This window comes from Crocodylus siamensis, chromosome 1, assembly GCF_052110815.1.
Source record: "Crocodylus siamensis isolate JL-2025a chromosome 1, ASM5211081v1, whole genome shotgun sequence".
Classification (NCBI taxonomy): Eukaryota; Metazoa; Chordata; order Crocodylia; family Crocodylidae; genus Crocodylus; species Crocodylus siamensis.
This window is the reverse complement of record NC_143395.1, coordinates 191,708,047-191,721,347: the sequence shown is the minus strand read 5'-3', so window position 1 is coordinate 191,721,347 and position 13,301 is coordinate 191,708,047. Positions and strand designations below refer to the sequence as shown.

Sequence of the window (13,301 nt, the reverse complement as noted above, 5' to 3'; positions counted from 1 at the left end):
AAACCAAACAAACGTGATACGACATTAAAACAACTTGAACTGGACTGGGAATTAGTCATGTTTTGAGTTCTGCGTAAGTCATTCAAATTCAGCTAAGATTAGCAGCAACTATTAAATGATCAACAGCAACTGTAAGGTCTTGTTTTATGTCTGTGTGGTGACATATATGAAAATGAGTTTCTGGTCTCTGTCAAGCTTCAAATCAGATGGACAAGTCTTTTCATCCCAGACCATTGGAACTGATGCACCTGAGAATTGCCATGGATCATATTAGCATGGAGTATGTGTCACGGAGCGGGGCACAGGAGCAGCCGTGATCTCTCTCTAGCGCCCCCTGCCATGCCAAGTAGGCGGTCCAGCACCCTCTTACTCACCCGCCACGTCTTGTTGTTATATGGTTCGAGAAGGGAGGCCGCCTCTTATTGCCCTGGACACCGTGCTATGCTTATACTGTCTCCCGTTCCGTAGGGAGTGACCTGGTGCACCCCAGCCTTATGGGCTATGTGTGCCTCCAACCTCCCCTTTAGCACGCCCCAAGCCTCGCAGATGTACCGGACATTATCTGGTCAGTTTCCTGTATGCACCCTTCACTGATGCCCCCGGGCTTGTCATGCAACCGGCGCCCCTTCACCGGCGCCCCTGGGCTTGTAACGCAACCGGCGCCCCTTCACCGGCGCCCCTGGGCTTGTAACGCAACCGGCGCCCCTTTATCCGCTAGCCCTCTCGGGCCTACTAGCTATATCCGTCCCCTCCTGGGGTCTGCACAATATACTCGCCCCTCCTGGGGCCTCTCCATGTACAGACGGTGCCCCTGCTGGGGCCTGTCCCCCCACGCACTCGCCCTCTCTGGGCTCTCTATAATCGCAGGCTCGCCCCTCTGGGCTCATCTCTATAGTAGCACCCTACCCTGGGCTTCTCTTCCTGTGTGCCCCTCACTTGGGCCTAACACAAGCCCCTTGGGCTGCTTGCTGGTGCTCCTTGCAAGTGGGGCTCAGGTGGCCTTAGCCGTGCCTGGCCCCCAAATTCCTCTTTGCCCCTTCTCAGGGCTGGGGTATTGCACCCTGAACTACTGTGCCCTCGCTGGCGCTGTGCACCTTGTCAGGGCTGGTGTAGCACACCCCCACTACAGTGCCTTTGCGGGCACTGGGGTCCCCACCACTGTGGAGCCCCTTGGGGACTCTTCCTAATTGGGGGCTCAGGCGGCCCTAGCCTTACCTGGCCCCCGAGACCCCTTTCTCTGGGTCCTGCCCCACTAGGGCTTCTACCTACACCCATGCTGGGCTTCCTCTTACTAAACGTGCCCACCTCGGGCTCCTCAATCTGTTTGCCCCTTCTGGGGCCGGGGTCTAGACGCCCCGCAATACAGCACCCCCTCTGGCACTGGGAGCACCCCACCTCCCTGGGGAGCTCCTGATGAAGCCTCCTCCACCCCTATAGCCTCACCCAGTCCTCCGGTTTAACAATAACTAAACAGAACCTTAAGCCAATCGGCTGTAACACAACAACAAGCCTCCTGGCTATAACATAGGATCTAGGCCCACCTGGCTCTCTTGCAAAGGCCTCCCTGTCAGGGTTCTCACCACCCTTGCCATGATGCAGCCCCTCGGGTGCTCAGGCTGCACCGCGCTCGTCTCTGCTGAGCTTGGTTCTCTTGCGGAGCTCCTGCACCTCAGGCTGCCAGAAGGGAACTGCTGCTAGGCTTTGGCCTGGGCTGTTTATAAAGGCCCAGCCCTGCCCCTTCTGGTCAGGTGACCAGCTGCGGTTGCCCCAGCAACCGACACCTGGGCTGCCCTAAAGAGTGGCAGCTGCCCTTTTTCCTTCCTAGGAACAGGGCACCCAAGTGCCCCTGTGACAGTCTGCATTGCTATTTTGAGCAGAATGGTCCATGTACAAGAGGCACTTGTACAATCCATAGTCACAAAACATCTTGCCTACCTAATATTATTCTGCCTTTGTGAATGGCATGTTCTGCCTGAACAGTACAATTCGATTTGTCTAGAATGGCACAAAGGGATGCCTTTGGCCTGCCAAAAACAAAGCAAAACAAAACAACAAGAAACAGAATTTGCAACACCAGAGTCAATTTGTTGACCCCTTGAACAGAGGAGATGATCACAAGGAAAACAGATTTATAAATACCAAGAGGAGATGTGAAACAGCCACATTTCTAAATGGATACAGCTTGGAAATAGAGAAACTGCAGAAAACTGTCATATCATCCCCAGAAGGAGATAATCTTCATGACTGAACAAACTAGCGGTATCCCATTCTGGAAGTCCTGGGAATGAGCCAATTACAGATTTGGGGATGCCTAGGTACCTATGGTCTCTTTGGTTGAGAATGACTCTGAGGAATCTTTGTAAACAATTCGTAAAAGACAGGCAAAATTGTCTCTGTATCACTCTGGCCACAATCCCCCCCCCCCCATCTTGGCCCTTGGAAGAATTCAGATCCTACTATACAAATGTATGGCTAATTTTTCCTGGAGGAAGATCCCAAACACATTTGTCTATAATAACTATGTAAATTGGTGAAGAATGGCCAATACTTATAGAATTCTCATTGTAGAAGTAGAACAGAATGGAAGAGAATATGGTTCAAGAAAAGAAGCTATAGGCACAAGAGTACCAAAACAGTAAAGCTTTACTTACCTCTTGAATAGACTCTAATTCTAGCTGGGAAGCTGTCTTGGGGATAGCCATGTTCTGAATATCTGGATCTCACTACTCAATGGTCAAAGGATCAAATAAGCATATTCAGAACCTTCAAATCTTGTACCATGTAGGGAAGGGCAAAAACTGTTCAGAAAGCAAAGAGAACAGCAACAGCAAAAGTTCATTTGCAAAATGAAGTCACTGAGAGCTCCTTTTCCTCCTTGTAAAGACCTTGGCTGTTCCTCCACAACATAGTTCAGCACAAAGCAGAATGATACAAATTTATCATTGACACTACTGGTGTCTTCCTTCCCCCCGACCCCACAAAGAGATTAAGCTGGGAAAGAACATTTCAGCAGAGAAAACACAACCCTCATTACAACAAAGCTTTAATGTTGATTCTTATTCCTTGCTGATCAAGACTAGAACCCTACTCAAGGAAGGTCCCACCCATTGTTTCAAAGCTAGTGGACTGAAGGAACATAACCAGGACTTATCACCCAGTATGTGTTCTCAATTTACATATTTGCTTTTAGGTTCATTAACTTTGCCTGGTGGAAGAGGAAAATACATAGGTCTTTCAGAAACAATTACCTACCAAAACACCAGTATAAAATAACTGAGGGAGACTGACAGCAAAGTAGCCTGACATGAACGATTTTTCAGGATTTCCAGTTAGAGGCAGATGGAGGTAAAAGATGAGAATACAGTAAGCATTTTCAAAGCGTAGCTTTCAAGTGTTCTACATAATTTCAACTTTCCCTGTTTTTGTAGGTCCGGAGAAACTAATCAATCACAGCTGCCCCTTAAGTAAATATAGCAGGGGATGCTACCCCTGAACACTTAGGACATAGTCATATGCAAAACTTCCCACAGAGTAAAAGCTGCTTTATGTACCTGTCCCATTTGTGTCTTCCCCCAGTAAGTGAAAGCAAAACCAAAGCAGAATAGCTCAGTGAAAGAAGGGTAAGTCTCCATAGTTTAGCCTTCTCTTATCACAAAGTAAGAGACTGTATACAAGTAATTATTGCAGGGTTATCTTACATGCAGCAAAGCTTTGCTCCCTTTTCCCCGCAGTAAAGTGTGCATACCCATACCAGCCAAAATGAGAAGAAAAACAAAGGGTGGGAAATAGAACAGAGGACTAAAGATGTGTTGGCGATGACACAATGTATAAGTATTATAGCCAGGAACAAGACTTAAACCATCTTGCTCTCTATCTTCTCTCTACCCCTCAAAATTACTCTGCTTCTCATAGACTTTTCTACTTTCTAGTGTAACTTCAACAGAAAAGCATTTGAAGGACACTCCCAGATTTAGACACAAAATCTGTTTTATCTTAAAGTTATTATAAATGGAATTGGATAAGGAAACTGAATGTAACAAGAAACAAGTGCACACAACCAGTAATATAACTAAGCTCTGGGTACCACATTTGTGTGGGGGACACTAAAATAGCCACAGCAGCAGATGACTACATTCAGCATTGTACCAGCTGGCACTTCCCTGGGCATAAAGCTGCTCTGCTACACCTCTGCACACAACTATGTGTGTGGGTACATATTGTATGAATAGATTTTTTTTCTAGTTTGTTGACCAAGCTAAAAAGCATAGATGACTAAAAAAGAAATTGCAGTTCAGCCCCAATGGAATTTTGTTTTGTTTTTTTTTCTCTCAGGAAAGAAAACAAAACTTTGTTTTGTTCAACTTGAAATGAAGCCCATTTTGTTCAACATGAAATTCTATTTCCTTTAAGGGTTTATTTCCCCTTAGCTGTAGACAAATTAATGAAGTAAATGTTGATTCAAAGCAAAAAAAAAAAAAAAGGTCAATGTGTGGTACCAAAAATACTGTATTTAGAACAATGGAAAATGAGGGTTGAAAGGGACCTCAGGAGGTCATCTAGTTTAAACCCTGCTCAAAGCAAGACCAACCACAACTAGATCATCCCAGCCATGGCTCTGTCTAACCAGATCTTTAAAACCTTCAAGGATGGAGATTCTACCAAGGGTCTGGGTAATCTGTTGCAGTGCTTTACTACCCTCCTTGGGAGAACATTTTATTTTCTAATATATAACCTAAACTTCCCTTACTACAACATGAGATCATTGATCCTTGACCTGTCACCTGCCACTACCGAGAACAGTTTAGCTCCATCCTCTTTGGAACTACTCTTCAGGTAGCTGAAGGCGGCTATAAAATCCACCCCCCCGTCAGTCTTCTGTTCTCCAGACTAAATAAGCCCAGTTTCTTTGGCCTCTCCTCAGAAGTGATGTGCCTTAGCCCCCTAACCATTTTTGTTGCCCCTCACTGCTGGACTCTCTCCAATTTTGTCTATGTCCTTTCTGTAGTGGGGGGCCCAAAACTGGACACACTCCAGATGTGGTCTCATCAGTGCCAAATAGAGGGGAAGAATCACTTCTCTCGATTTGCTGGCAATGCTTCTGCAGCTCAGTATGCCATTAGCCTTCTTTGCTACAAGGGCACACTGCTGGCTTATCTTCAGCTTATTATCCACTGTAACCCCCAGGTCCTTTTCTGCAAAGCTGATGCTTAGCCAGTTGGTCCGCAATCCTGCATGGGATTGTTCTGACCTAAGTGCAGGACTTCACACTTCACCTTGCTGAACCTCATAAGATTTCTTTCGGTCCTATCCTTCAATTTGTCGAGAACTTTCTGAATCCTAGCCCTATCTTCCAGTCTATCTACTACTCCCCTTGGTTTGGTCTCAATTGCAAACTTGCTGAGGGTGCACTCCATCCCACCTTCCAGGTCACTGATGAAGACACCGAACAAAACCAGCCCCAAAACTGACCCCTGGGTGACTCCACTTGATACCAGCTGCCAACTAGACATTGAGCCATTGATCACTACCCGTTCAGCCCGATGATCCATCCAGTCTTCTATCTGTCTATACTTCGTTAGCCTGCTGGCAAGAATGTAGTGGAAAACTGTAACAAAGGCCTTGCTAAAGTCAAGGTATATGACATTCATTGCTCTTCCCACATTCACAGAGTACAAGACAACTCTGATTATAAGATGACTCCCCAATAATTAGAGTTTATATATGGTAAATTAATAAATTTGATATAATTTTCCAGGTATAAATTCTAATTATTGGAGATTTGTCAATCTCCCACTGCTACAGCAGGGAAAATAAACCTGGGGTCAGGAAGGCCCTTTGCCCTCTGACTTTCCCTCCTCCAACTTCTTCCTGCAGCCCTTGCTCTCCCTGAGCAGATGGAAGTCAGGAATAAATTTGAAAAATTTGACCTTGAAATAAACATAGTTGTAGCAATTCGCATATGGTACCCATAGACTTAGTTCATCCAGAATTGATACAATTTACCTTTTTTGAAACTAATGCACATTTTAGCACAGATACTCCCTGAACACACTTTTTTGAGCAGCACTTTGTACCCACTTACAGAGAGTACAAAATGATGCATGATATTAGGCCAAAGACAAAGGGCTCAGGACACCAAGTATGTTCCAGTGCAGCCCGACAGCGACAGACACGTGGTATCACACTACTCCCAGGGCAGCTCCAACAGCACACAAAGCCCAGCATGCAATGGCAACCATCTCTGCCAGGGTGCATGCAGCGGCAGGAGTCCTCCCCCCCACCCCCCCCCCACTATGACCTTTTTAAGTACCCCTAGAGCTACACATACCCTCGGTTGACAACCACTGACATAGTATATTGGCTTGGATCCCAGAGTCAACGGCATTTCAAGCCATATTGACCCCACAGCTCAGCACTACTCGGTATGTGCGTGTACTCCAGATACTGCCCCTGCCCCTTCCCCTGCCAAGGATCCATCTGCTAACTAGCCCCCACTCATGACTGGAACTGGATGTTCTTGTCATGAGTCCTGGGATCCTCCAAAAGTTTATAAGCAGATGAGGCACAAGGCAACCTGGTCTGGCTTCACCTCATGGGGGGCAACGGCCATACTAATCATATGCGACAGGCTATCTTCACTTTGAAAGTCTGTGAATATCCTGCCGACTCGAAAGCCCTGCAATCTGTAGAAGGATGACCATTTTACACCGCCTCTCAAAGTACACAAACACTCCATGACTGAGATTATCAATCAGTCTGTGCAGTGATACCATTATCTCAACTGGGGATGAACAAAGATGAAAAAGAACAGTGAATACTTCTGAAGTTATATTGTCACTGTGGCAGAAAAACTATAGGATGCGGTAGCTATCCAAGAATGTGTCCCCTGGGTTCTGGCAGCCCAAACCCATTTTGTATTGGCAGAGGATAATTTCTAGAGAACTTCACACATTTTCTGTTTCCTGATAATCTACTTCAGAGCTTTATTAAAGAGATGTCAGATGACATCTCTAAAATGTGGTAGTAGCCTGTACAATTTTTGCCAGGAGATATGACATCTGGTTCTTATTGTGACAACCAGTAAACCAAGCCACCTTTTTACCATTAGTCCCAAATTTGTCAGGCCAGAAACGTGCATGTACCTCACACCAGTTAACCAACAGCTGGAGAATTACTGAATTTAGCTGATGATAGAAGGCTAGAAGATAAAATACAAGGAGCTAAAGAATGACAAAGACATTTCACCCCCTTCTTAGAACGATCATGGAGTGGAAAAATATCCAATTTTGCCTTTCGCTTCAAATAACCCCAAACTGGTAAATCTATGCCCAAATTGTGAACTAAGGGAAAGAGAGACATGAATCACTACCAAGCACTATTACCGTTTGTAAGCTCTAAAGTGTTGAATCTGTGTTCCTGTAACTCTATACACACAAAAAGTCAATTGGATCATATGTGTGCAGAAAGATTATTCATCTGAAGGTTTTTCCAGATTGTTCTGTATTTGTATGGAACCTTTCATGATAGGTCCATGACCAGTGCTCCTATAACCTATGGTGATTTGTCTCAGCAGCATCAGCAGCTCTTTACTGGCTAACAATCTTTAATGTCTGATTCTCATTTTCTGTGCAGCAGTGTTAATGCTGCAGACAGAATTCACTCTGGTCCATCAAATCCTTGACCTAGAAAAGCACTTAAGCTTGTGTTTAACTTTAAGCACATGCTTATATCCCCTTGCTGGATCAGAGTCTCTGAACAGTGTTCGCCATCATCCCTTAAATGTAGAGGCATATAATCAAAACAGTATAAATTAGCGTCTGGTCAACGGCCAGTTTTTAAACATTAAGAATCTGGCTCTCCTAATGCTTTAATATAATACCCACTGCTGATTTCTGTGCAAGAGATTAACAACCAGCAGCATTCCCCATGTTAAAAAGGCTGTTAGAGAGAGCTGGGAAGGTTTGTTTCAGGACTGTTGTAAGGCATGATTATTCCCAGATCTCTACTGCAGCTCTTCTGTTTATCCATTACTAGGAACAAGCATAACTGTTACTGTGCACTAAGCTGTGTGATCTGCACCCTGCAAAAAGATGGGAAATACTCCTTTGCCTCTCTGTGGACTTCCCTTTAAGGTACAGCAGAACCAATGTTCTACTGGTGCTTTATAGACTTGGCATTGTCATATGAGCTAAGTACAGACATGCAAAAAGCCCAAGGCTGAACAGATTCAGTATTGGGCAGGTTAGTCTAAGCTGCAAAGATTGAACCAATAAGCAAATGAACAGACATTCACTTTTGATTCAGAAAATGCAGCCTCATGCCTGTAGTGGCTCAAGCCAGAAGATGGGTGATATTAGAGCAGGGGTGGGCAAAATGTGGCCCGGGGGCCAGATGCAGCCTGCCAGGCCATTCTATCCGGCCTGCGGGGCCCTTAAAAAATTAGAAAATTAATACTTATCTGCCCTGGGCTGCCTGTCATGCAGCCCATGATGGTTTGCCAAAACTCAGTAAGTTTCCCTCTGCCCAAAATAATTGCCTGCCCCTGTGTTAGAGCATGACTCTCTGGCACATAGCCAGCATAGGCAGTATGTTTGTTTCCTCTTCCTGCTCCCCCACACCCGTCTCTGGGATTTGCAACCCACCATCACAAGAGCAGCTCTCTGCAGGTTTGGTCATCACTTTCTCTTCCTGCTTCCAGGTGCCTCTGGGATCTGTAGTCCACAGTTGCAGCCAGCACTAAGTAAGCCGGCAAGGCAGGGTAGCTCTGTACTCAGGGGTAGGTGAGTCTAACCCTTGTCCCTGGTCCCTGGTCCCAGACACCAGCCAGGGTTTGCAGGGGGAGGGGGCAGTAAGCCAGCCCTCACTGCTCTAGCTAGGGAACAGAGGGCCAGAGCCAGCCCTGCTTTCTGGAATAGACAGCTCAGCCCACCCCTGGGATGCAAAGCATGCTGGGGGACTGATTTAATTGGAACCAGGAAGGGGTCTGGGACAGAAGCTTCATAAACCAGTTTGACCCAAATCAGTTAAGTCTGATACTACATTCAACCAGGTTTATCTTAAACCAGTTTCAGCCATTTTGAAACTGGTTTATATGCACTGAACTTGTGTTCTGTTACAGGTTTAAACCAATTTCTGATCACTTAAACCAGTGTGTATGTAACTTCTGTCCCAAGCCATGAGGTTGAGTGGGATCAGCCTGCTGCTGTTAAAAGGAATGGGAAGTTCATGCACAGAAACTTTCCTTTCCAAGATGATCATTGATTGTTTACCAGTAAGCAGTGCTAGGCACATACCTCAGCATCAGTTACATGCACATCTTGAGTTGCCAGTTTGTCAGCCCCCAATAATTTACAAAGCCTCAATACATGAGGGCTAGATTCTGTCTTCAGTTACAGCCTGTGAAATCAGCTGACTTTTGTAGCTGTGTATGCTAGATTGGCCTGTGCTTAACAGCACTGACAATATTTAGATATTTTTTTTAAATTACTTCAAGCTCCTTCATACTGAAAGCAGCAATAGGACCTATATGACCATTCAAATAAATATGCAAAACCTACCTCTTCTGATGTCTCCACTGGAGGTAATGAACTGTATTATTATATCTACTATTCCTCATTATTATGTATCGGCTGAAAGAAGGCTTCAAACCAAAATAATAAATATAATTTCCTCCCATATGTTTATTATTCTCAAGTATAACTGAATCTCGGGGCATTGTAAAACCTGAGGGCTCAGTTCTCCCACAAATCAGATATAATCTGAATAACTCACACAGCAGTCAATGAGAGTTACCTGACAGGCAGAGGAAAGTCAGGATATATAACTGTCAAGGGGATCTCAATGGTACACAGCACTATTTAAAATTCAATCAATTCAATATACTGACTCAGTTTGTAGAGAAAGATAAGTAATATGACAATTTTAGAAGAATGAAGTAATGTGTATGTTACCCTGTAGACTGCCTGCTTCTTATTTAGAATAGGACTTACTGGCCAGACCTCCTGCATGTGAGCATTACAAAGGAGGCCTTTATTAAATGCCCACAGGCAAATTTTGCTTTTCTTTAAGCCCATGCAGTAGTTGCAAGAGTCAAGTACAATATTGCAATAATCCAGCAGTATCATGTACGTTGCCTGATACATATCTTTAAATTCTACATCCACTTCAGCTTCACAAGGGTTGCAGAGTATTCGGTATATTCCCAAGCCTCCAAATCAGCTCCACCATTGTGGTAAAGGCCATTTCATGCCAGCGGCTCAACCATTTTTAGCCTCTTTCTTTGTATCTTGCTCCACTCCCCATCTCTTTCTTTGGAGATAATTGGGGGCCTAGAAATATATAACTTTGACCTAGAACTCCCCACAAAATCATCAAAAAGTGGCATACTTTCCCTTGTTTTCTAGTTACATTCAGATCAGGAGAAAAAAAATCCCTATTTCTGTGCGTAAATTTACAGCAAATACATAACCTATTTGTTGTACAGGTAGCCATTTATTTAAGTAAATTCCATATTTAGTTTTATAAAACTTTTCACACAATGTCTTTGAGGGGCTATTGAGAATAGGTAACTGAAAAAATATCAAACAGATCAATGATGTGCCACACCTGGTGCATGCAGTACTTCACATGTAGTCAAAGGCCAACTAGTATCATATGGTCATGAGAATATATATGTAACACCCGCACACACTTGGGTTGAGTATGGCAAAGTGTGTGCTTTTGGTTGTTGTATCGTGTGGGGGTTTTGTATGTATGTTTTTAACTGGGCAAAACTGGCTCTGTTGTTTTGGCCATGTGCTCTGCACATGGAAAGCTGAGGACTATCTGGGCAAAATATGTAAAATCCTTTGGCCTTTAGGTTAGAGGAAGCAGAAGATTCTCCAGGCAGATTGAGCAAGAGAGAGGCTGAAGTGTGGCACTCCCTAATTGGGCAAGCGTTAAGTGATGTCCCACCAGGTATATAAGAACAACTCTACTACAGTTTCTCTCTCTTTCTCTTGGGGCTGCTGGGAGCTGCATAGCTGAATTGGGAGCCAGAAAAACTGCTCACCATGGGGGGTCTCCCCTGCTTGTCATGGTGCAGTGAAACCAAGGACCAGCTCAGGACTCCCCAGTGTGGGTCCCCCTCTGGAGCTCATTGCTGAAGGGCAGGAATAGGGGTGCAGGTCCCTGGAACTACCTGTTGGGGAGCTTGAAGTCCCAAACTGCCTCACTATGGGTTAAGTCTCCCCCAAGAGTGTGCCACCTACAGAATTTGTTTTGTAGTTAATAGTGTTTTAAAATTACATTTAATGTTTTCTTTTGGTTTTTTGTTTTTATTCTCTGTAATAAATTTGGGGGTTTGTCTTTATACTGCTTGCAAGGAAGGGCTTTTGTTTCTATGGGACGCTCCAGTAAATTTGGTGTCCCCAGATTTCTGGGTGGGGGCTTGAGCCACTGGTATAATTTATGGGGTACCCCAAAACGTGAACCCAGACCTCTTTGCTGTCGACTGGTGCCTGGCAAAACAGTTACGTATAATTGAGCTAATAAACAAAAAATGCTTGCCTCCTTTCTATATGCAGTGAGAGCCTGCTAACCCACCACAAATAGTGTTCTAGCAGAAGCAGATCCATCACTCAAAATGAGGCCCAACGGAGACACGTTCTCACTGAGAATCAATGTTTGCAACAACAATCACTTGACACGATTGTTCTCTGCTCTCTCATTTGCTGCCAGAACTACCAGTCTCAACAAGGAAAGTAAAAACTAAGCAATTTTTAAATGCTTCCCTTAATCAACATATTGTAAACCCTAACAAAGGCTGAACTGCAGGCTGTGTGTTGGGAACTAGTAGTAAAAGTTCCATATGTACACGCCTCATAAAGGGCGGGGAGAGGAAAAAGCATGTGACATTTTTTACTTGAAAACCCACCAAGTAAATACTGGTAAGTAAAGTCTCAGTTAATGAATATATATGCATTATTTAGTAATCTAAAATGGCAATTTCATGTTTATATTGGGAGAGACTAATCATATTAAACACATAAAACATTATTCAGATATCAATCAATTAAGAGCTAGTTTCTTATTTATAGGAAAAGGCAAGTTACATGCAACACAGAACAAATCAGCACTCAGGGATTTGAAATGGGCTACTAAACTCCGTTACAAGAACCACAAGAAAATATATTTTCTCTTTTGAAGATTTTTTTTCCCCTTGATAATAGCATTCCACTGTTATTGACATGTATTGCATTTACTGAGGCAAATGGTTTGCTACCTTGGTAATAATCAGAGCAAAGACATTGCATTGTGAGGAGAAAAAGTGTCTGTGTGTGTCTGTGTGTGTATCATTTGAGCTATATTCCAGAACTGAAGAGTTTGTGCACATAACTTTTTGGTATCTTCTTTCTTTGCAATTATTTCACAGGAGAGAGTTAAGATATTGTATGCCTGTTTTACTTTGTAAATTACAAACACAGGAACATAGGACCAGAAGGGACCACCTGGGTCATAAATTCTGGTCCCCTGAAATTGCCGGCAACAATGTAGTAGATGTGAAGTACTAAAGGGTCTACAAGACATTTACTCCATCCCAACAAAGGCACAAGCCACAAAGGACCCTGCAACATCCTGTAAACACTTAGAATCTGTAGTACAAAACACCCAATCCTCAAAAACAACAAAATGCCACAGAAAGAGATCAAGGGTGCCCCCAATACCTTAGATCCCTGATATGGCAGGAAATGTGTTAGGTAAAATATGCCCAGGTGATAAGCCTACAAAGCAGGCCCCATTCAATACTAGAGAGGAAAGATTTTCAGTCTCAACAATCTAAGAATACGACTTAGAGGGACCCTGCCTGAGCCCAAACCTGCTATCTGTTGAATGCTGAGTATGTTAGCAAGACCTAATACACCTAAGAAGTTTCTCTGTACCACTAGGAGCATCACCAAACCCTGTACTACCTACTATATTTAAGATGTAGCTAATCTCTAGTACTTCAGAAGAAGGTGGGGGAAAAAAAAACCAGAATCCAAATGAGGCATTCAAGGGGGGAAACAATCTTCCTAACCCCTACAGACAAACATATACCTGAAATCATTTGATTAAATGCAACCTAATTATAATAATTTAGCATGGTACAGTAAGTGTTGTAGCCATCACAGCTGAAAGAAAATGATGAACAAGGAAAGAAAATCTAGACAGGACCATCATAACTACCCAGCTCAACTTTCCTTATTTGCATCCACCAGACACAGAATACCAACAAATTGAACACAGCCTTATATCACAAGCTTTACTTTCTGACTCTGAGG

General features: G+C 43.9%; 1 protein-coding gene across 5 annotated transcripts in view; it reads right to left on the bottom strand.

The window, feature by feature from the left end:
* PAK5 (p21 (RAC1) activated kinase 5) overlaps window positions 1-13,301 on the bottom strand; it is a 258,934-nt gene that overhangs the window by 134,639 nt on the left and 110,994 nt on the right. Inside the window, exon 1 of one of the 5 annotated variants that reach the window (XM_090051485.1) lies at window positions 2,652-2,748. The exons of the other annotated variants lie outside the window; for them this stretch is intronic. The gene's annotated coding sequence lies outside the window, so the exon portion shown is untranslated. Of the gene's footprint in view, window positions 1-2,651; window positions 2,749-13,301 lie in introns of those variants that run through there. 5 annotated transcript variants of the gene reach the window in all.